Here is a 25,540-nt window from a genome sequence, read left to right as displayed (position 1 = left end):
TAGTAGTACTCCTCCTAATGCTCCCCAAAATTACTAAAGTAATACTGTGTCTCTCTCTACTCTAGTCTCACTCTCTATAAACGGAGAGGACGCCAGCCACGTCCTCTCCCTATCAATCTCAATGCACGTGTGAAAATGGCGGCGACGCGCGGCTCCTTATATAGAATCTGAGTCTCGCGATAGAATCCGAGCCTCGCGAGAATCCGACAGCGGGATGATGACGTTCGGGCGCGCTCGGGTTAACCGAGCAAGGCGGGAAGATCCGAGTCGCTCGGACCCGTGTAAAAAAACCTGAAGTTCGGGCGGGTTCGGTTTCCGAGGAACCGAACCCGCTCATCTCTAGTGTATATATATATATATATATATATATAGAAACAGTATATCTATATTGCGCAAGTCGTGTTAAAACATTTTCAGTTCATAATAGTCCAGGTAATTGCTGATTTGAACATGTGGTGCCGCTCTTTAATACCCCTGTCCCGCAGGGTAAATATCCAGAAATCCTAAAAACCAGGAGGCGCACAATAGTGTAGTATTTTTTAAAAGCAAAACAACTTTACTGAAGAATGAAAACACTCACAATGATAGTGGTGATATATACATAGATACATCACAATAGCGCATGTGGGCAATATAGGACTTGGAATCGCCAGTCTCCGTCCCTAGTGTTCCCTGTAGCGGCCCACAGCGTCTCCGGCCGTCGCCTGCACTACCACTATCACAGCTCCCTGGCCCCGTGACGTCCGCGCATTCACGTTGTAAGCCACGCCCAAATGCATTTTTGCATTTTGCATGTCAGGACTTCGTCAGTGGGACCCACTGACGAATTCCTGATGGACGAAACGCGTGCACTGCTGCCTCTGCGACTTGCTGGGCAAAAGGCATTTCTGTTGGTCGCTCAGGCAGGATGTCTGTCACAAAATTCACAGATGGATAGTAGATGTGAACCCATGCTGTGGTATTGTAGGAGACCCTGAACTGAGGCACATAATCTAACATGCCAGTAGTTTTCACCAGGGACCCTTGCAAGGAGGTTTGGATTTACAGTAGCTGCACCCAACAGTCAGATCGCAGCCAGAGGCAGGATTTTTGTTGGTGCTCCCAAGCAGGTAATTACACCATCTTCTCTGCAGCGGGGCCCAGGGCAAAGCACCGGCTGCATCACCCCTAGTTCCATCTCTGATCTAGTGTCCCTATCCCAGCAAAGCACCCATTACCCAGCAGCACAGATCTACCATCAACATGACTCCACTGACTGCACGCGAAAAGGAGAACGATAGTGATGGAAGAAGGTTTGGGCAAGAGGCAACGTGTGGGGGGCACAATAGCAAAAATGGGTTATTATGCAAATGCAGAAGCTGGCTTTTGAGGGCAGATATAGTAAAAGGAGTTCCTGGAGACAGACATACAGACAAAGGAGGAGTGAAAGCAGGGTAGACAATGCATAGATATACAAGCAAAATGGCAGGGAGGCAAAGAGAGACAGATGGACAGGCAGAGCTGTACATACAAAATACAAATGCACAAAGGGGGACAGATCGAAAAAAAATTACACAGGCAGAGAAAAGGGGGAGACACTGACAAAGTGGAAGGGTGGAGGAGAGAACATAGACAGCAGGGCAGAGAGGAAAACAACATAGAATGAAAGACGCTTCCGCAAACATGGCAAGGGCAGAGAGGCTGGTGCTGTATAAACACAAATTATATAATATAATATGTTTCCTACATTTTTAATAAGAAATGTTTGGCCTAGGGGTTCTATGAATAAAGTTCTGATACTCTTGGTTTCATGATTCAAAAATCTTTGCGAACCATTGCAATACACACGTGCAGACACAGATGAGCTCCTGACAGGAATCAAATAATCTCTCAGGTTCTGGCTGCAGATCCACAACACTTCTGTAACATGTGAAGTATTCTGTCCCAGCAACCAATTACTGCTCTGTGCTCCCAGATCTTCCCCCACCCCAAAAAAAAATACTGTCCCGTGCTCCCAGATCTCCCAATCACTGTCCTGTTCCTGAAGATCACACCCCAATTATTGCCTTGTGCCTGTTGCAATAACTGGAAACATAGAATTTTATGGCCCATCTAGTCTGCCCCTTTTTCCAATCCTTATTTGTTCCTTATTTCTTTGTAAGGATATCCTTATGTCTATCCCATGCATGTTTAAATAGTTTTACTGTCTTAGGGGGTCATTCCGACCCGATCGCTCGCTGCATTTTGTCGCAGCGCAGCGATTGGGTTGGAACTGTGCATGCACCGGCACCGCAGTGCGCCGGCGCATGGCAGCTTTAGTTGCCTAGCGATCGCCTCTGAGACAGAGGCGGTCGCTGGGCAGGAGGGGGCTAACCGGCAGCGTTAAGCCGCCATTTAGGGGGAGTGGTCCGGCCAACGCAGGCGTGGCCGGACCATTGGGGGGCTGGCCACGGCTGCTGCGTGACGTCTCACGCAGCCGCTGCGGCCAGAGGCAGCGACAATTAACTCCCGGCAACTGGCCGGGAGTTACTCCTCAAATACAAAGGCATCGCCGCTGTGCTATGCTTTTGTATTTGTGCGGGGGAGGGGCCAGCACTGACGTGCGGGGCGGACTATCCCTGTGCTGGGCGTCCCCCCGCATGTCTGAGTTCATGATCGTAGCTGTGCTAAATTTAGCACAGCTACGATCAACTCGGAATGACCCCCTTAGTCTCTACCACCTCTGATGGGAGGCTATTCCACTTATCCATCCCCCTTTCTGTGAAGTAATTTGTCCTCAAATTTCCCCTGAATCTACCTTTCTCCAGTTTCAGTGCATGTCCTCGTGTTCTAATACTTCTCTTCAATTGTAGAATGTTTCCATCCTGGAATTTGTTAAAACCCTTGATTTAAAAAAAAAAATCTATCATGTCCTCCCTTTCCCTTCTCTTCTCCAAACTATACATTTTAAGATCTATAAGTCTTTACGGGTAAGTTTTGTGATGTACTGTAGGCCATGCACCATTTTAGTTTTCCTTCTTTGTACAGTCTCTAATGTATTCATATCCTTCTGAAGATATGGCCTCCATAATTGAACACAGTATTCTAGATGAGGCTCCTCATCTAGAATAGTGACTCATAGATCACTTTCCTACTCAGTAGTTTCCAGTATAGTGCTATTAATACATATTTAGCCTTTGGATTTTTGAGACCCAAGTGCAGGATTTTGCATTTTTTGGCATTAAACTGTAATTGCCTCGTGCTTGACCATTCCTCTAGTCTACCTAGATCATCAACCATTTGTTTTACCACTCCTGGTATGTCTATACTGTTGCATATATTTGTGTCATCTGCAAAAAGGCATACTTTCTCTTTTAATGTCCTTTGCAATGTCACCAATAAAGATATTAAAAAGCACTGGTCCAAGTACAGATCCCAGGGGTACGCCACTGGTAACATTTCCCTCCTCTGCATGTACTCTATTTACTACAACTCTGTTTTCTATCCTGCAACCAAGATCGTATCCATTCAAAAAAGTCAATAAAAAAATAGTTTGACATGATCACCCCTCAGAGAATCCATGCTGGGTGAGAGCCTGGAAATTGCTTGATTTGAGATAATCTTCAACTCTTTCTTTTTAGAGGCTCACTGGTTGGTAGTTGTTTGCCTCTTCCTTGCTTCCACTTTTGTACAGTGGGACTATGGGGGTCATTCCGAGTTGATCGCACGTAGCAACTTTTTGCTGCCCATGCAATCAAATAGACGCCGCCTCTGGGGGAGTGTATTTCTGCATAGCAGGGCTGCGAACGCTTGTGCAGCCCTGCTATGCAAAAAAAGTTTCCTGTAAAAGAAGACCAGGATAAGAGTTATTTACCCTGTGCGATCGATCCAGCGACGTAGGTCCCAGAATTGACATTAGGGCAATGACGCACCTGCACAATGCGGCCGTCACGCATGCGCAGTTCTGACCTGCGAAGAAGTGCAGCGTGCGATCGGGTCGGAATGACCCTCAATGTTCGCTCTTTTTTACAGTTCTCTGGAATTACTCCTCTAGCTAGTGACTGGTTGAATAATTCTGTTAGTAGTCCTACCAGCACCCACTTAAGCTCTTTTAGTATCCATGGATGTATCCCATCTGGCGCCATTGATTTATCCATTTTCAGCTTTGAGAGTTCTGTTAGGACCTTCTCCTTGTTAGGTTCCTGGTGCTCAGAACAAGGGAGATGTTATGAAGCGAGTCCAGAGCACCAGGACGTAATGCTGGGAAAGGGGAATGGAAAGGGAATAGCCCCTGGCGCCCTAACTCCGTTGTCTCGCCCGTGTGGTCAGAAATCCCCTGCGAGACTATGGTTGCTTGAGCCCATGGCAGCCGCGTTTGAAGGGCGGATTATGTCTGCCCAACTCCGATGCCCCCTCAGGTCTTAATGGGAGACAAAGGGAAATCCGAGACAGGGTGATAACAAGGGGCCCTCTGACTAAACAACCAGGCCAGGGGCTACAAGCTAACTGACTAAACCTGAGGTATGTGCGGTAACCCACCAGGGAAAAGGACAACCAAAATCCACTAGTCCGTACTCCTACCCAGCACCGCTGGATACCAGAGTGGATCTGTGGGAGCGGAATCCTCCGCAAAAGCTCCGGAACACAAATAATAAAAGATAAATAATTAAGCGGCCCAAGCCGCAACACACGGCTACGCCGTGACTCACGAACACCACTGGATGTTCAAAGGTGCTCAGTCAGGACTCCAGGAACAGATGACGACTTCCGAGTACAGGACAACTGAGAACAGGAACGACCGGATACAGCAGGACTGGAAACACTTTCAGCAAACAGATTCAGCATTCAGGAAGCTCAGGAACTAGCAGGAACCAAGCTCAGAACTCAAGCAGACTGAAAACCCAGAAATATCACCAGCATCTGCGAACTGCAATCAGCCAGCATATAACAGAGAGGCCTAATTAATAATCCAGTGCAGCTGGCCTATTGCAGGACTCCAAGCTGACAAGATGCAATTAGCAGCCAGATGAGGCTGAACACATGGGAACAAGCTGCAATTGCACAGACTCACCAGCGGCAGCAGACAAGAGTAATCTAAAACAGAGCAATGGGAAATCCTGGCATGCAAGACAACTAAATAAACATAAAATAGAAATGAACCACTACCTGTGGTTCATAACAGTATCCCCTCCTTAAGGGTGAGCTCCGAGCACCCCACGACACCCACGGGGAACATAAACAGAAGTATAACATAAAATACATAACAAAAATGCAAAACAGGAATGAGCCACAGCCGTGGCTCATAACATTACCCCCCCCCCCCCTTGAGGAGGGGTCAAAAGACCCCAAAATTCAGACTATCCAGAACAAGGGATACAAAAAAAAAAAAAAAACCTGACACACTGGTCTAACAGACAAGAAAACAAAAACAAGCTGTAGCAACAACTTGTAACAGTGCCCTCCCCCTAACGGTGGCCACAGGACACAAGACAAGGAGAAAAATTTTTTTTTTTTTTTTTTTTTTAAATCAAGGCAAGAGTCAAAAAATTATTTCTTTTTCTTCTTCTTCTTTTTACAAAGCTCTTTAGGTCTGACCAAGGTAATTCCCCAAACATTGTTTGAACTGATGGTACCACCCAGCAAGGCTGCGTTCAAATCAGAGACAGGTTTCTTACCCTTGGGAGCTGAACTTTCTGGTAAAGTACTATTATTAGAAGAAGAAGAAGTCAAAAAAGCACATCCTGCAGTCAAAACATCGGGCTGGGACTCTTGTGCAGAGTTTACAGTATTTGGTGGACTCTCAGCAGACAAGACGGGTGACTTAGAGGAACCTGAACCAATTTCTTTGGAACCGTATCTTTTAACAATTGCATCACAGAATGCTAGGGGATCCTGAAGAATGGGATCTTCAGCTTTCATTAGGCTGGTTGCCCACTCAGAAGGCTCTCCTCTAAAAGAATAAATCAGATAGAGCCCAAGGTTTTCTGAAGTGATGCCCAGAAATGGTCTAGACAACATAATAGTGTAATAGTGTTTGAAAAGCGCCAGAAATTGGGCGAAGTCCCCATCAAAGGTTATGGATGTTGAGATATCAGAGTCAGGATCTGTTTCCTTCTCATCTGACTGACTGGAGTGCTTTGCTAGGACCTGGTCACTATTGACCTTACTCGAGGCTGAGACTCTCTGAACCCCACCCGGGGCTGAGACTTTCTGAACCCCACCCGGGGCAGTGACTTTCTGAACCCCACCCGGGGCAGTGACTTTCTGAACCCCACCCGGGGCAGTGACTTTCTGAACCCCACCCGGGGCAGTGACTTCCGGGAACCCCGCTGGGGCAGTGGCCTCCGGAAACCCCGCTGGGGCAGTGGCCTCCGGGAACCCCGCTGGGGCAGTGGCCTCCGGGAACCCCGCTGGGGCAGTGGCCTCCGGGAACCCCGCTGGGGCAGTGGCCTCCGGGAACCCCGCTGGGGCAGTGGCCTCCGGGAACCCCGCTGGGACAGTGGCCTCCGGGAACCCCGCTGGGACAGTGGCCTCCGGGAACCCCGCTGGGACAGTGGCGTCCGAGAACCCCGCTGGGGCAGTGGCCTCCGAGAACCCCGCTGGGGCAGTGGCCTCCGAGAACCCCGCTGGGGCCAGCACCTCGGATTCTTTTACTGGGACCGGGCCGTTGGCCTCCCTGACTGGGATCGGGCCATCGGCCTCCCTCTCTGAGTCGATAATTATCGAAAGTTCTCCCGGGACTATGACTTCCGGGACTTTTGCTGAAGCAATAACGTTCAGATCCTCCACTAATGCTATGCTTCTTAAGTTCTTTCCTGGGGAAGCGACTTCTAGACCCTTCTTTGGGGCTGCGTCTCTCGAGACCCCACTTGGGGATATTACTTCAAAGATCCCTTCTGGGGTTTTGCTTCTCGAGTTCCCCTCAAGAACTATGGTTTTAGAGACCCTTTCTAGGGTTGCGCTTTTCAAGTCCCTACCTGGGGTAACAGCTTCTGAGACCCCTTCCGATATGGACACCTGAACTATAATATTTGATGTCCCTCTATAAGCTAGGGCATCAGGTACCGCTCCAGCACTCTGGGCATCGGGTACCGCTCCAGCACTCTGGGCATCGGGTACCGCTCCAGCACTCTGGGCATCGGGTACCGCTCCAGCACTCTGGGCATCGGGTACCGCTCCAGCACTCTGGGCATCGGGTACCGCTCCAGCACTCTGGGCATCGGGTACCGCTCCAGCACTCTGGGCTACGGGCACCACTCCAGCACTCTGGGCTACGGGCACCACTCCAGGACCCTGGGCTACGGGCACCACTCCAGGACCCTGGGCTACGGGCACCACTCCAGGACCCTGGGCTACGGGCACCACTCCAGGACCCTGGGCTACGGGCACCACTCCAGGACCCTGGGCTACGGGCACCACTCCAGGGCCCTGGGCTACGGGCACCACTCCAGGACCCTGGGCTACGGGCACCACTCCAGGACCCTGGGCTACGGGCACCACTCCAGGACCCTGGGCTACGGGCACCACTCCAGGACCCTGGGCTACGGGCACCACTCCAGGACCTTGGGCATCGGGCACCACTCCAGGACCTTGGGCATCGGGCACCACTCCAGGACCCTGGGCATCGGGCACCACTCCAGGAACCTGGGCATCGGGCTCCACTCCAGGAACCTGGGCATCAGGCATCACTCCAGGGACTTGCAACTCCGCTTCCACAGGAACCTCAAGAGAGGAGAGAAACATTCTCTTTTGATTCCTGAATCTATAATGGGGCTCCCTTGCCCAAGGACCCCAATTATAGGACAGAGAGTTTTTTGTGTGGGTTGTGTGACAAGTGCCTCTGCCACAGTAGAGACAGGAGTAGGTCTTGTATCATGACTCAACTTGGCCAGAGGGCAAGACTCGTCACCACACTTTGGCTTGCGCAACTCACAGGTCTGCAGATAATGGCCTAAACCCCCACAATATAGGCATAAGTTTAAGTTTCTGCGACGCAGACGCTCCTCTTCTGAGAGCCTGGGCCGCAGAAAACTTTTAAACCTTTTCTCTTCAATTAGACCAGAGGATTCTCTTGTCACCATACTGTGAGCAAGAGTCTCTTTAGAGATAGATGTACTCTCAACGACTTCTGGCAAAATGAGCAAGATTTTAGTCAGAAGGTTTTGCAGTTGCTTTAGGGATTGCTGCAAAACTTCTAGTCGCTCTGGTCTCAAAGCACTGAATACAGAGTTCAGAGCTGCGAGAGATGCCTGCAGGGCTTGCATAGTAGACATAGGAGGATTTAAAACTAGACGAGACAAGACAAGGCAAGACAAGGCAAGGCAAGACAAGGCAAGGCAAGACAAGGCAAGGCAAGGCAAGACTAAATTTTGCTAAACAAAACAAGACTTTTTTTTTTTTAAACACCGGACTGGATTCTAAACACCGGACTGGATTCTAAACACCGGACTGGATTCAACACACCGGACTGGATTCAACACACCGGACTGGATTCAACACACCGGACTGGATTCTAGACTAGACACTGGACTGGGCCAAAAAAGAAAAAAAAGTTTTATTTCTTTTTTGTGGTATGGCTGGTGATAATGTTAGGTTCCTGGTGCTCAGAACAAGGGAGATGTTATGAAGCGAGTCCAGAGCACCAGGACGTAATGCTGGGAAAGGGGAATGGAAAGGGAATAGCCCCTGGCGCCCTAACTCCGTTGTCTCGCCCGTGTGGTCAGAAATCCCCTGCGAGACTATGGTTGCTTGAGCCCATGGCAGCCGCGTTTGAAGGGCGGATTATGTCTGCCCAACTCCGATGCCCCCTCAGGTCTTAATGGGAGACAAAGGGAAATCCGAGACAGGGTGATAACAAGGGGCCCTCTGACTAAACAACCAGGCCAGGGGCTACAAGCTAACTGACTAAACCTGAGGTATGTGCGGTAACCCACCAGGGAAAAGGACAACCAAAATCCACTAGTCCGTACTCCTACCCAGCACCGCTGGATACCAGAGTGGATCTGTGGGAGCGGAATCCTCCGCAAAAGCTCCGGAACACAAATAATAAAAGATAAATAATTAAGCGGCCCAAGCCGCAACACACGGCTACGCCGTGACTCACGAACACCACTGGATGTTCAAAGGTGCTCAGTCAGGACTCCAGGAACAGATGACGACTTCCGAGTACAGGACAACTGAGAACAGGAACGACCGGATACAGCAGGACTGGAAACACTTTCAGCAAACAGATTCAGCATTCAGGAAGCTCAGGAACTAGCAGGAACCAAGCTCAGAACTCAAGCAGACTGAAAACCCAGAAATATCACCAGCATCTGCGAACTGCAATCAGCCAGCATATAACAGAGAGGCCTAATTAATAATCCAGTGCAGCTGGCCTATTGCAGGACTCCAAGCTGACAAGATGCAATTAGCAGCCAGATGAGGCTGAACACATGGGAACAAGCTGCAATTGCACAGACTCACCAGCGGCAGCAGACAAGAGTAATCTAAAACAGAGCAATGGGAAATCCTGGCATGCAAGACAACTAAATAAACATAAAATAGAAATGAACCACTACCTGTGGTTCATAACACTCCTTTGTAAATGTGCTTGTTTAATTTTTCTGAATATACCTGCAAGTTAACTGTGGCCCCTTTCCTTCTCTTTCAGTAGTGAATACTAAGCAAATATAATTATTAAGATGATCTGCAATTACATTGTCTCCCTCATCAAGACTGGGAGTCGCTGTCTTTAGTCTTATTACTGTATTGTGCCTTTTATTTTTCTTCTTTCGCTTATATACCTAAAACGTTTTGCCTCCTTTACCCACTGACTGGGCCATTTTCTCCTCAGCTTGTGCTTTTGCACATCTGATTACCTTCTTAGTCTCCTTCTGTCTAGCAAGAAATATCTCTTTGTCTTCATTATTTTGTGTCTGCTTATGTTTTCAAAAAGCCATCTTTATTGCTTTCACAAAACTTGCTACTTCTTTTGCAACCCTCGCTGGCTTCCCTTTCCTTTTTCCTAACCCTTTTGATATAAAGGTCTGTTGCATTTAGTATTGCACCCACCCATTTACATTTTTCCCACCTCTCTTGCACTCCTTCCAAGTTTAAGAAATTCTGAAAATCTTTGTCATGTACACAGAAAGACAGTCAGCAATGCTCTAAACAGCACATAATGCAAATAAAGGAGGCACAAGATGGAATTGTCCTTGGGCCCTCCTGCCTACCCTTATGTTGTATATATTAAATAGGACATACAAGGTTTAACAAAACAACTACTTCAGCAACAGGGACTGGCTATTGTTGCTGAAATGATTGGTTTGTTTGGGCCCTCACAAAACAAGCTGCCAATGGTCTCTACGTACACAAACTGGCTCTACATAGGCAAGATGTTGCCATAATCATCATCATCATCATCACCATCCGACTCCTCACCCCCGTCAACATGTACATCCCCTTCTTCACACTCTATTAACACATCCCTGCTGGAATCCAGCATTACAGGCACCTCTGTATTTTTTTTCATTTTTTTACTTAATTGCCAGTAAAGGTCTTCCTCGTGGAATTTGTCATTCATTTTGATGATCATCTTTTCCACATTTTGGCTAAGTTGCCTCCCATTCCTATCGCTTACAATGTTCCCGGCTACACTGAAAACTCTGAATACACACTGGAGGGTGAGCAACTTAGGTAAAGCAAAGCCAGTTTGTGCAAGAGCCACCAAACTGCATTCTTTTCCTGTCAGTAATGAAATGGACTGTCTGACATAACTATTTGGATGTTATCACTAAAATAATCGTCAACCATGCATATTACACTGTGGTCTAGGCTATAGCGTCACAATACGTGAATGCATATTAAGCTGACCTGCAGCAGTACAATACTTGTATGAAATTGGTGCACGGCCTACAGCATCACAATATTTGTATGAATCTTACACTGTGGTCTGGCCTACTGCATCACAATACGTGTATGAATATTAAGCTGCGGTACGACCTACAGCATCACAATACTTGTATGAAATTGGGGTAGCACCTACAGTGTCAAAATACGTATATGATTATTACACTGTGGTCTCACCAGCAGTGTCACAAAAAATAGTAGTTTAGTACACTGTTATTTTTTTACACTGGAGCAGCCCCTTGATAGACCGACAGAGCACCTCTAGATTGACAGAGCACCAGTAACAGAAACAGTAGCCCCGTGATGAACAACCCAGCACCCCTTAATGTACAACAAAACACTCCTGGGGACAGACTAAATAAAGGGAACACTTAAACAACACAATGTAACTCCAAGTCAATCACACTTCTGTGAAATCAAACTGTCCACAAGCAACACTGATTGACAATCAATTTCACATGCTGTTGTGCAAATGGAATAGACAACAGGTGGAAATTATAGGCAATTAGCAAGACACCCCCAATAAAGGAGTTGTTCTGCAGGTGGTGACCACAGACCACTTCTCAGCTCCTATGCTTTCTGGCTGATGTTTTGGTCACTTTTGAAAGCTGGCGGTGCTTTCACTCTAGTGGTAGCATGAGACGGAGTCTACAACCCACACAAGTGACTCAGGTAGTGCAGCTCATCCAGGATGGCACATCAATGCGAGCTGTGGCAAGAAGGTTTGCTGTGTCTGTCAGCGTAGTGTCCAGAGCATGAAGGCGCTACCAGGAGACAGACCAGTACATCAGGAGATGTGGAGGAGGCCGTAGGAGGGCAACAACCCAGCAGCAGGACCGCTACCTCCGCCTTTGTGCAAGGAGGAACAGGAGGAGCACTGCCAGAGCCCTGCAAAATTACCTCCAGCAAGCCACAAATGTGCATGTGTCTACTCAAATGATCAGAAACAGACTCCATGAGGGTGGTATGAGGGCCCGACGTCCACAGGTAGGAGTTGTGCTTACAGCCCAACACCGTGCAGGACGTTTGGCATTTGCCAGAGAACACCAAGATTGGCAAATTCGCCACTGGCGCCCTATGCTCTTCACAGATAAATGCAGGTTCTCACTGAGCACATGTGACAGACATGATATGAGTCTGAAGACGCCAAGGAGAACGTTCTGCTGCCTGCAACATCCTCCAGCATGACCGGTTAAGCAGTGGGTTAGTAATGGTGTGGGGTGGCATTTCTTTGGAGGGCCGCACAGCCCTCCATGTGCTCGCCAAAGGTAGCCTGACTGCCATTACGTACCGAGATGAGATCCTCAGACCCCTTGTGAGACCATATGCTGGTGCGGTTGGCCCTGGGTTCCTCCTAATGTAAGACAATGCTAGACCTCATGTGGCTGGAGTGTGTCAGCAGTTCCTGCAAGACGAAGGCATTGATGCTATGGACTGGCCCGCCCATTCCCCGACCTGAATCCAATTGAGCACATCTGGGACATCATGTCTCGCTCCATCCACCAACGCCACGTTGCACCACACACTGTCCAGGAGTTGGCGGATGCTTTAGTCCAGGTCTGGGAGGAGATCCCTCAGGAGATCACCCGCCACCTCATCAGGAGCATGCCCAGGCATTGTAGGGAGGTCATACAGGCACGTGGAGGCCACACACACTACTGAGCCTCATTTTGACTTGTTTTAAGGACATTACATCAAAGTTGGATCAGCCTGTAGTGTGTTTTTCCACTTTAATTTTGAGTGTGATTCCAAATCCAGACCTCCATGGGTTAATAAATTTGATTTCCATTGATAATTTTTGTGTGATTTTGTTGTCAGCACATTCAACTATGTAAAGAACAAAGTATTTAATAAGAATATTTCATACATTCAGATCTAGGATGTGTTGTTGAAGTGTTCCCTTTACTTTTTTGAGCAGTATGTGTGTGTATGTATATATATATATATATATATATATATATGTAATTTTTTTAAAATAGCATTTTAGCTTTTATTTTTTATTTTTTTTGTACACTGGGGCAGACCCCCTGGATGGACTGCCAGAGCACCCCTAGATTGACAGAGCACCCCTGGACTCCCTGATAGAGAAAGCATCATGGACAACACAGCACCCCGGGGGAGAGAACACCTACAGTTGTGGCACCACCTACAGTGTCACGATACGTGTATGATTATTACATTGTGGTCTGACCAGCAGTGTTACAGAAAAATAAAAGTATAGTATAGTAGAAAAAATATATAGTTTTAATAAATTATATTTGTAGCTTTTATTTTTTTTGACACTGAGACAGAACCCCTGCATGGACCAACTGAGCAACCTTAGATTGACAGGGCACCCCTGGGTGGACATAGCAGCCTCTTGCTGGACACAGCAGCCCCTTGATGGATGGTCAGAGCACCCTTTGAGGACGTAGCAACCCCTTGATGGATGAACAGAACACACATGGACACAGCAGCCCCTTGATGGATGGACAGAGCACCCCTTGAGGATGTAGCAACCCCTTGATGGATGGACACAGCAGCCCCTTGTCGGACACGGCAGCCTCTTGATGGATGGACAGAGCACCCTGGATGGACATGGCAGCCCCTTGATGGACAACACAGCACAACACAGCACAACACCTCTGGATGGACAACAAAGCACCCAATGATGGGCACAGCATGGACACATCTGATCAGTACAAACTCCACAGCCATAGTTCAGATTGCGCAATCACTGGGGACCTTTATACAATCCAGATCCCGAAAAAAATACAACAGTGGGAGGATGAATTTATGCCTCGTTATGGGATCAGAGTTTTGCAGGAAAACCCAAGTATGATTCAAATCCCGTCTTGGATCGTAAAGTTTGTGTGGGTCCGGTTCACTCAGGGGAGGTGACCAGACATTTATTCTTTCCTTCTGCCTCTCTGGTGGTTGTTCATGCAAGTTTTACTGCCACCACATTTCACTGGGCCCCTATCAATCCATTCCCCCTGTGGGCCCTTCATGCCCCAGTCTGATGCTGGTTATCGCTGACAATACTGTATGTTGTAACTGACATTAATCTTTTGTTGTATAGTGCAAAACTAAAAAGAAGTCCTGCAAACATGGGATAAGGATCTTTGATCTTTGATAAAACTTCCACTTAAAGATAATAATAATAATAATAATAATAATTTTATTTATATAGCGCTCTTTCTCCAACAGGACTCAAGGCGCTTAACAGATACATAGCATAATATAGTACAGAAAATAATGAAGTACATTTTCATAAAATACAGAAGCATGGAGATACTAAAAGGGACACTATGGAAATGCTTTAGTAAACAGAAAAGCCTTGAGTCTACTTTTGAAGGATTCTATAGTTGGGGCCTCTCGCACTGTGCGGGGAAGTGAGTTCCATAGAGTCGGAGCCGCATGACTAAAAGCTCGACCCCCAGATGAATTACGGTAGATTCTAGGTACTGCTAAAAGTCCTTCATCTACAGATCGCAGTAATCGAGTGGGGCAGTATGGGGTCAGAAGCTGTTTCAGGTACCTTGGGCCTTGGTCATGTAATGCTTTGAAACTCAGTAAGCCAATCTTGAAGATGATTCGCCATCTTACAGGCAGCCAGTGAAGGGAGTAGAGGATGGGTGTTATGTGGCTAGAACGGGGCTGGTTGGTTAATAGCCTGGCAGCTGTGTTTTGCACCAGCTGTAAGCGTTGCAATTCTTTTGTTGGTAGACCAAGGTAGAGGGCATTACAGTAGTCTAAACGAGATGATACAAATGCATGTATGACTTTTGGCATGTCATCTGAGGGAATTAAGTGCTTGATTCTGGCTATGTTCCTCAGGTGAAAGAATGAGGATTTGATTGTGGCTGATATCTGATGTTTAAGTGTCAAGCCACCATCCAGGACAACGCCAAGATTCCGCACACGATCACTGGTCTGTAATTCTGAATCCCCCAGTGTAAGTCCAGTTGGTTGGCTATGCTGCAGTCTTGTCCTTTGATGTTGCGGTCGTATCAAAAGGACCTCTGTTTTATCCGGGTTCAGTCGCAGCCAACTGGCGCTCATCCACTCCTGTAGTTCAGCTAGACAGCCATTTAGGGTTGCTATTGGGTTATCAGTGCCCGGAGCAAAGGACAAGTACAGTTGTGTATCATCTGCATAGCAGTGGTAGACCAGGCCATGGCGCCTGATTATTTCGCCCAATGGGAGCATGTATACTGCAAAAAGCATGACTGTACTGTATGAGACATTAATATGCCCATTGGCAATTTTAATTGTATTCCCTTTTCATGCCACAAAACTTTCAACCAAAGAATTCTGCCTCACCCCTGATACCACATCCCCACTAGGTGGATATGTCTCATGCTGTGTAGTAGGTCCTTTCTTCAAATGGCAAGTAAATGCAGACCCCTAGTTCACCAGTATATTTTCCTTTTGTCCATTGCATAATGAACTTTGTCCTTCAAGTTCTGGAGATTTTTTTTTTTTAATGTTTATTTGTGCTTAAAGAATCTTTGCTGACTGCATACTGTTTACTAGACAGTTTAATGTGAAACATTTTACAGATTACTCAGTCCTTTATAAACCTCTCCAGGCAACTGACGAGTGCCATGCTGATTAATGGAAAGATGGCAATCTTTCTAGTTACCATAAGGATTATCTACAGTATATACAGTATACACTGTAAATGTGAAAGCCCTCACTCACTCACTCACTGACTCATCACTAATTCTCTTACTTCCCAATATGTTCGGAAGATGAAAGGTAACATAGGTAGTCTGCAGGTAGGAAATAGGAAAACTATGTAATTAGAATTTTAATAAACCTCCCCTAAGGGGATGAAAAGGGGTTTGACATAATGATGCCATTACCGATGTGTGGCTTGCATTGCATGAACAATAACACCCAAATGGACAATCGGATCCTCTCCCTTCATACTCCCTCCCACCCACTACGGTCGGCTGATGACCGTTGCCTCTCCTCTGCCTTGGTCACTGCTTCCCATGCACGAGTTCAGGATTTTGTCCATGCTGCATCCCTTCAGTAGAACGCGCTCCCCTGCTCCATTAGACTCTCCCCGACCTTGCAAAGCTTCAAACGGGCACTGAAAAACCACCTATTTATCAAAGCACACCCCTCCAATGCATAATCTAGTCATTATGCTGCTCCTCCATCCCCCTGCCCCACGCCTTGAACATCTCTGCTTTGCTTGCATACTGTCATCAGGCTTCCTCCCGCTTGCTTGCACCTCATGTCATCTGTCTGTCACCCCTCCCCACTAGATTGTTAGCTCTTCAGAGCAGGGCCGTCTTTCCTATTGTTGTCTAAGCCCTCTTCTCGACACATTTCAATCAGCGACCATCTTTACCTGCTTTTTTTCCTACTGGTAAAGGCTCCTCTCTATCTTCTGGCCACCAGCCCCAAGTAGTACAATGATTACTCCCTTGCTACTTACATCTAAGCTGTATTATGTTTTGAGAATTGTGGTGCTCTTTTTTACCTGTACTCCATTTTTGTTATTTAATTACTGTTATGCTAAGTTTTGTCTCCCTGTACTGTCCTTTGTACGGCACTGCAAAACACTTGCCTATAAATAAAATGTAATAATAATAATAATAATAATCAAAATTTGGATTGCATCTCCAGTGTGTAGAATAAAAAAATAAAATAAAAAAGGGTCTGTCACTTTTTTATGTATCTGCTGCGGGTGCTCCTCCGTTAACGCCAAGAACCATGTATTAATATTTACTTACATTAAAGATGTCTTAAATTTACATATCTATAGATGTATCAAATTTTTAACACTCATTTAGAACAGTGAACATCAGAAACTCCACTGCGAAGAACGGGTAGAACAGCTAGTGATATATAAAATAGCATTTCATGTTGTGGTTGTGGCATAATAAGAGAGGATGAAGAAAACGGAGGACACCAATAGTCCAAATGAAGAATTCAAACAAGTTTAAGCAGGGAGCCTGCAAAGACCTCCAGGAAGAACTGTTTAATATCACTTTATTATATAAATGGTACATTTGCAGACATGTTATATAATAAATTCACTACAATGGTTTGTCATTTAAAGTTAAATACACTTTATAAAGTGAGGATGAGGAGGAGGTACTCCTGAATTAAGATCATACCTAACAGAATGCACCTGACAGGTTCATTGGAGGACTTAGGTTAACTGGAAATATTCACCAAGCAGCTACTGTATTGTGGTCCTTTCTGCTGCTTTCCCTCTTAAAAGACTCCACCTCATTCAAGTGAGATAAGCTTGTGCTGATTGGTGGAGCTCAGTGCATGATCCTCTGATACCTGGCTTACAGTATCCGAGAAAATCTAGATATGAGGCATCGCATATGTAAAAAAGTTGTTGTGCAAGGTGGCATATGTGAAATAAACTGGTGGGTAGAGGCCATGTGAGAGAAAATCTAGAGATGAGAAAAAGCTTGTGGGCAACAGAGGGAGGCATATGTGAGAAAAACTGGTTGACAGAGAATACATGAGAAACATATAAGAAAACATTTGAGGGATAGTTTTGAATATGAGAAGAGCTTATGGGCAGGGGGTGGCATATGCTACATATTTTGTGGGAAAGGGCATGTTAAAGAAAAGCGAGGAGGAAAGCCTGGTGGACAGCAGGGGTCATGTGAGAGAAAAGTTGGTTGGCAGGTTTCAAATATGAGACCGGGGATGGGAAGCATGTGTTAGAAATTTGGTCGGAAGAGGAGCGTGAGAGAAAAGTTGGTGAAAGAAAGTCTTAGGGGAAGCAGCAGGCATGTGAGAGGGAAGGTTATGTGCAGAGCAGTATGAGAGAGAGTTTATTCAGCAGGGGTGGAAAGTAGGAAATCTGATGGGCAGATGGTGGCATTTGACTAAAAGAAAATAGCTGGTGGCAATGTGTGAAAAATGTTGATGGGCAAAAGGCAGGTATGTTTAGAGAATTAACAGTTAATAAATAATTCTAAAGCTTTCTTTATTCAAGGTCGATGACCAACTAGTTGTTGGAATTTCAGTTGTACAAACATGAAACTGGTTTCACTTACACACTGCTAAAAGGCTATATTTTCGCAGTATTGGTACACTCTATTTCGCCAGTGGGGCAATGCTCATATGCTCACTGATATCACCACAATTCAGTTGTGGGAAATTGTGAACATGTACAATATGTTTGGCCCTTTTTGAAGCCCTCTTTATTATTATTTTTTCTTCAAACCGCCCTAGTATCAATACCAGGATACTAGCCCCCTTATGTTCAATTTTTGGTATTGTATCTATGTGAAAAATCCCCTTTCTTTTGGCTTTATTTTTACATCTAAAGCAATGGGACACATTGTCCAGACACTTTGAAGTAACTGGGAATACCTTTCCCCACACTTTTTTAGACCGGCTCAAACCTATTAAGCAACTGGTTTTTCCACACGCAGATAGGTATCTACTTGACTATCTACAGTCATACCATGCTGGACATGCCCGAACTCGTCTGATCTTGGAAGCCAAGCAGCATTGGGCCTGGTCAGTACCAGAAAGGGTGACCCTCTGATAATACTGGGTACTGTAGTATCAAGGAACACACCTTCCGTGTATATACCCTTCATTCACCAGTATTTTCCACCGCAATTACTTATTGCAGTATTTTCACCTGTGTTTACCTTTCTAGAAGGAGTCCGGAGTCGTTAAAGCCGTTTTTTCTTGTTTCTCTCATATGAATATACTCATGTATAAAAATTCATAAACTGATAGAGAAAACAAGATTTACCAAATTTTCGCTCTGATTAATTTCAAACATCCATACTCGCTTAATCCCAGTGGGTGTGCGGACAAATCATCTGCCACCTACTTTACACTAAGTGAGTCACATACCGTCATATTATCATTTAATACTTTTTTAATCACCCTGCTGATATATACAGCATTATTCGTGTAATTTGTCTTTTTCGTCTGATATTTAATAAAAGTTAAGTTTTATCTCTATACTCACATTTACAAATATTCTACTTTCATCAACAAGTCAATTAATATAAAGTGTGTCCCAGAGAGACACTAAAACAGTCTTCTTTTTGCTTCTCTGCAAAAAAACCCTTCAATAGTTTGTTCTGAACTAATGGCCGGGAGCACCGCCAACTTCGTTCTATCCCAAAATCCAGGCAGGCAAAGCGGTAGTTTCATGTTGGTTATCAATTTTGCCTTTTATGGTACAAAAATTGTTTAAAAAATGTTATTACCTATTTACAATCTGGTCCAGTGCAGATTCCAAAACCCCAACCCATTACTGCGTATTTTACTGAGGTCTTTCTCAGCTATTGGAATCTAGCACGGAAAGATTGTCCCCTTTCATATATTGAAAATCCCCCCGTGTGCAGCCTTTCGCAGCAATCAAGCCTGCTGTGTGCCTTATAAACAGCATTAACTTTTTCCAACCATTATGAGCTTCAGCCTCAAAATTGAGCTCAATACAAAACGTAGGACTGAAGACTTGGACAGCATCTTCCCTACAGAGGTGGCTCCTAATGATTGTGAGCGAACCTGGGAAGATGATCTTTTCAAATTAAAATACACATTACAGAGACAAGTTAGGACAAATTTGGACTTAACAAGCTTGGAGAATTATTGCAAACAGAAAATCACACCAAGAGGTCTAAGACTGAAATTATTCCCCTCTTTTGAACTCTACACAGACAATCTAAGGCAGGAATGGGAGAATAGCCTACTTTAAATGTTCACAGGAATTAATGCAGATATTGATCAAACACAATAACTTAGTTCTTGAGGGATGCACCAGGGAAATTGAAAAACTGAGTAAGACATTGGAGAAGTGGGAACAAGATACCAACTTCCAGACGTCCTTTGAAAAACTTAAAAGGGAATTGGATACTTACGAAAGTACTATCATTGAACGTAAGAAAAATAAATTCTCCAGGGATAAAAGAGATTTTAACGTAGGGAGAATTTTCAAGTGGACAAGACCTACAAGGCGGTAGAATACTTCAACTCAACAAGGGACCCCCTCATCTTCCGAGGTGGAATTATCCAGTTCAGAGGATCTTGAGGAATTCAACACAGAATGGAGGAATCATTCCTCCACAAGAACTCAACAAGCCCCTTTAGCCCATTTTTTAGACCAAACCAGCCGGTCTCGGGGACGGTCAAAACAAGGAAAAGAAAAACCAGAAGAAGTAAGAGGAAGAGGAAGAGGAAGATGGGGCTCCCCCTCACCAAACTGATACCCCATACGGAGGAACCAGAAACAGTATTAAAATCTGATTGCCTTCAAATAATAAATCTTTCCACCCATATTCTCTCACATATGCATAAAGAGGTCCTGGAGAAAGGACTTACATTCTCGCCAACCAAGAAATTTGATAGATTTCAGTGGCAGACAGACCTTAACCTTTTTGGACGCAAACTTTTACGTACCAAGTTTTATGCCAATCAAGAACATCACAAAGAAAATTAAATAACCCTCTCTACCACAGACATTGGATCCCTGGAAGAAATGGAAGCGCTCAATAGCCTGGAAGAACTACTTGGACCGGTAGCAACCCAGAGAACTCACACACAACGACAGATCTGTAGAAAAAAAATCAACCTTCTTTCCGAATGAAACAATCTGTCCAGAAGTAAGAACATTCATCAACCTGGTCTCCAAAGATCTAGACAAACTATACACAAGAAAAAGAAAGATCAGAACCACAGGAAACTTGTCCCCTCAGGCAAGACATACCATTAAGGAAATAAAAACCTGGCAGGATATATTAATCAAACAGTCAGATAAAGAGGGCAACGTGGTCCTTTTGCCCAAAGAACTCTATGAAAAAGAAGTGAAAAGACAACTTAATGACACAAACTGCTACAGCAAAAGCCTCTTTGACCCTATGGAAAATCTGACAGCAAAGTAAATGAGGATCATCGAAGAAGCAAGACATCTAGGCACCATCACACAAGCAGAGTTTGACTATCTCAAAATCCAGAACCCCAGAGTACCAACCTTTTATTTGCTACCTAAGGTTCATAAAAACCTACAAAAGCCACCTGGACGTCCTTTTGTCTCAGGGAATGGAGGACTACTGGAGAAAGCCTGCACTTTTTTAGAGATTCATCTGAAAGAATATGTAACCAATCTACCGTCATACACCTGTGATACAACTGATGTTTTGAGAAAAATTGAAAACATATTTTTGGAGGATACACATTTGTTGGTAAGCTTGGATGTAGAAGCTCTCTATACTAGTATTGATCATGATCTAGGTCTCAAAGCAGTCAGATATTTCTTACAGACCAGTGGATTGGATGACTTTCATGAATTCCTCTTAACTCTTCTAGACTTCACCCTACGTAGAAATTACTTCACGTTTAACAATCTCTTCTACACCCAGGAAAGGGGTACAGCTATGGGGGAGGCCTGTGCCCCCACATAAGCTAACCTCTTCCTGGGTTGGTGGGAGCAGGAAGTCGTCTTTCATGATGACCAAGACCATTTTACTCAACATATCATCCTCTGGACACGATATATTGACGACATTCTTATGATTTGGGAGGGGTCACAAGAAGAACTGTCACAATTTCTATCATTTCTGAATAATAATAACCTAAATCTCAGATTCACCTACGAACAAAGTATGGAAAGTATCTCCTTCCTAGACCTGAGGATTTACAGGGGAAGTGACAACTTACTAGCTACAGAACTATACAGAAAGAAAACTGCCACCAACACCCTCCTACACCAACAAAGCTCCCATTTCCCACCCACCATTAAAAACATCCCCAAAGGGGAATTTCTTAGACTAAAAAGGAACTGTTCAAGTAAAGAAGTCTACCATGAGAGATGCAAAGACCTCACTAAGAGACTCAAGGAAAGTGGATACAGTTCAAGACTCATCAAAAGATCAAAAAAATGTGTTCAAGAAATCCCGAGAGAGTCACTAATATTCCATCAAAAGCCCCCTGACAAAGAGGGCAAAGTCCTCAGATTTGTAGGTACATTCTGCGAGGAATGGAGAGACATTAAAGGGATCCTTCAACAACACTGGCCTGTATTACTGTCAGATAGCGACTAAGCGATGAGACTCAATAACACAATTGACATGAGCTGTAAACGTTCGCCTAATCTGGCAGATCAACTGGTCCAGAGCCACTATACATCACAACCGGTGAGAAACCCTACCATCTTAGGTACTTACCCGTGTGGAGAATGTAAGGCCTGTTCCTATATCTCTAGAACCTTAGAGATAGTTGATAAATTCAACAACAAGATACAATTTTTGAATTACTTTAATTGCAAAAGTACCAATTTGGTTTACTGCCTCACTTGTCCTTGTGAGAAAAAATATGTAGGCATGACTACCCGCATGGTCAAACAAAGGGCTCTTGAGCATATCGGATCCGTTAGAAACGCCAAAACAGATCACCAGAAATTCAAACAATTGACCACAGTGGCAAAACATTTTCTCCAACATCATGCAGGCTCACCCAAGGAACTCAAAGTATTTGGCCTTCAACAGATCAAACTAGGCATTAGGGGCGGTAACATAACAAGAGCCCTTTTGAAGAAAGAGAGTGAGTGGACATTCAAACTTGGAACAGTAGCCCCCAATGGTCTTAACGAACACATCAATTACAGTGTCTTTCTCGAATAATCTAAAGTAATGATATGCAACTTCTTTGTATAATCACATAGAAACCTCCCCTTTTTCAATTTCCTCACTTCTCTTATTCCCATTTCTTCACCCTCTTCCTTCCCCCTTTCCCCCTTTCTTTTCCCCGTCTCCCTCTCCCCTTCTCCTTTCCTAAATTCCCCTCCCCCCTTTTCCCCTCCCCCCTTCCTATCCCCCACTCCCCCCCATTCTCCTTTTTTTCCCCTTTCCTTCCCTTTCCTCCTTCCCTCCTTCCCCCCCTTCCCCCCCTTACCCCCCCTTCTCCCTTTTCCCTCCCTCCCCCCACATTCACTTATTATCTCACAAGTTCAGCACGGTCACTAATTAGCTTTTAATCAGCACATCATCTTGGCACCCCATTTGTCACTCAAACTATTTCACCTTTCCTAATTACATACCTTCCTCTCCCCGCCCCTTTCTTCTTTTTTCCCCCTCCTTTTCTCCCCCCCCTTTTTTTTTCTCCCCGTTCCCCCCCTTCTCTTTTCTTCTTTTTCCCCCCTTTCCACCCCACCTCCCCCCTCACCCTCACCCCTCCCACCACAACAACCCCCTTTCCCCTTCTTCATTTTTTCACCTACAGCATCACAATCATATCCTCCATCCCCTTTATTTCTCATTAACACTTCACACTTCTCTACACTAATCTATTCAACTAACCCCCTATAATAAACCCCCCCACCTTTTCCTCTTATCCAACACCACAGCACCATCCTTATTCCAAAAGGCCACCTTGCGTGTCCTTCACACGTTCATTATAGCATCCAGTCTCAACAAACCTCACACATTTGCTATACACACCCACACTTCCAACTCTTTATCTCCTAATATACAATACATAACCCCTCCCCCTTCCCCACATTCTTCCCCACCTTTCCTATTTAGACACAACTGGCCCTTTCCATACAGTTTGTGGTTTCTTTTCTTTTCACATTTCTTTTCACATTTCTGTATCCCCCACCATATAAATAACAATTTTCTCTATACCTTTCTCTTCTCCTAATCTAAGTTATCCTGGGCAACCCAAATTTGCATAATTATTCTCTTAATCAATCCTTTTTCGTTAGAACCATACCATTCCCCATCATTAACAGCATCTTAATTAACCCCCTTGACACTGTTAAGACTTGCTTCACTTCCATCCTGTATTTGTTATTCTGTCATTTCATTATCCAATATTACAGTGGATCAACCTGGAGCTCAGTTAAGATATGCTACATTAATATGGCTTTTAACAAACAAAGTATTCTATTTATTTAATTAAGCATCTTTGCGGTTTGCGATTTACTTCATATGGATCTCCGGCATCTCTCACCCATTGGTCCCTGGACCCATCAATCACACTTCCTTTGCATCTCCCACCTATTGGTTATAGTACCTGCCAATCACGCCTCCCTACAAAGCTATTGGCTCAAGCAATAGTTAATAGGCACACACGGAGGGCTCACTGATCAGACGATCAGGTGAACCAGCTCCTCCCAGCGAAACGCGCGTCACTTCCGGTCCAGCGCCCGACTTTCGGGGCCTCCATAACGGAGCTCCGGTGGGCGGACTCCTCTCCAGCACACGGCAGGTACTTTACACCCTTCCCTGCAGCCTCTGACCAGCTATCCTTACAGGCACCTTATCCCCCTGTACTTTTCCATGTTACAGGGGATTAGCACTCTCCACTCTGTGCATATGGCACGGACAGGATAGGTTGCCAAAGTAACAAGCTCTGACCAAACAGTACTTGCTGGCCGTCTCCCCAGATTTACTCTATACAGACAAGGTATTTAACCAGCACAGGGAGACCACTTATCAGGTGGTAATTTATGTACCAATCCAAATATCACTCTGATTATCAGCCTAGTCAGACCATTGTTAAGGAGAACCTGATTAAATTATTGACAGAGGTTCAGTACACATAGCCTGTCTTAAACAAATGATGACAAATATTGTCTTATATGTGTATCTTTTCCGCAATAGATAGTCTACTGCTTATACTGTTTTTGTGCTGGATTCTATGTGAAACATTATGTTTTTTATGAGATAACATATGGTATTGCTGCAAAGTACTCAGTAATTTATTCACTCATTTAACCCAGAATTTGTCTAATTCAGACTGACATATTCTCTAATTTCACTACCTGAATATTATTTCCACCAGGCAATCTGCTTGGACTGTGTAAATGTCGGTATATTTAAACGTCTTTTGCTTTTTCACACAAGTTGATAGATAGAAGTCATTTTGTGCCTTTATTTTCAATTACATGATATTCCACAGCTAAAAGGCTATATTTTCGCAGTATTGGTACACTCTATTTCGCCAGTGGGGCAATGCGCATATGCTCACTGATACCACCACAATTCAGTTGTGGGAAATTGTGAACATGTACAATATGTTTGGCCCTTTTTGAAGCCCTCTTTATTATTATTTTTTCTTCAAACCGCCCCAGTATCAATACCAGAATACTGGCTCCCTTATGTTCAATTTTTGGTATTGTATCTATGTGAAAAATCCCCTTTCTTTTGGCTTTATTTTTACATCTAAAGCAATGGGACACATTGTCCAGACACTTTGAAGTAACTGGGAATACCTTTCCCCACACTTTTTTAGACCGGCTCAAACCTATTAAGCAACTGGTTTTTCCACACGCAGATAGGTATCTACTTGACTATCTACAGTCATACCATGCTGGACATGCCCGATCTCGTCTGATCTTGGAAGCCAAGCAGCATTGGGCCTGGTCAGTACCAGAAAGGGTTACCCTCTGGGAATACTGGGTACTGTAGTATCAAGGAACACACCTTCCGTGTATATACCCTTCATTCACCAGTATTTTCCACCGCAATTACTTATTGCAGTATTTTCACCTGTGTTTACCTTTCTAGAAGGAGTCCGGAGTCGTTAAAGCCGTTTTTTCTTGTTTCTCTCATATGAATATACTTATGTATAAAAATTCATAAACTGATAGAGAAAACAAGATTTACCAAATTTTCGCTCTGATTAATTTCAAACATCAATACTTGCTTAATCCCAGTGGGTGTGCGGACAAATCATCTGCCACCAACTTTACACT

General features: G+C 44.8%; 1 protein-coding gene and 2 pseudogenes across 1 annotated transcript in view; all 3 read left to right on the top strand.

The window, feature by feature from the left end:
* DPYD (dihydropyrimidine dehydrogenase) overlaps positions 1 to 25,540 on the top strand; it is a 1,751,827-nt gene that overhangs the window by 913,730 nt on the left and 812,557 nt on the right. The window lies entirely within an intron of this gene.
* On the top strand, positions 18,273 to 18,391 carry LOC134964513 (5S ribosomal RNA; annotated as a pseudogene).
* Positions 25,138 to 25,256, top strand: LOC134961923 (5S ribosomal RNA; annotated as a pseudogene).

Source organism: Pseudophryne corroboree, chromosome 9 (assembly GCF_028390025.1).
Source record: "Pseudophryne corroboree isolate aPseCor3 chromosome 9, aPseCor3.hap2, whole genome shotgun sequence".
Classification (NCBI taxonomy): Eukaryota; Metazoa; Chordata; class Amphibia; order Anura; family Myobatrachidae; genus Pseudophryne; species Pseudophryne corroboree.
This window is presented reverse-complemented; position numbering and strand designations above follow the sequence as displayed.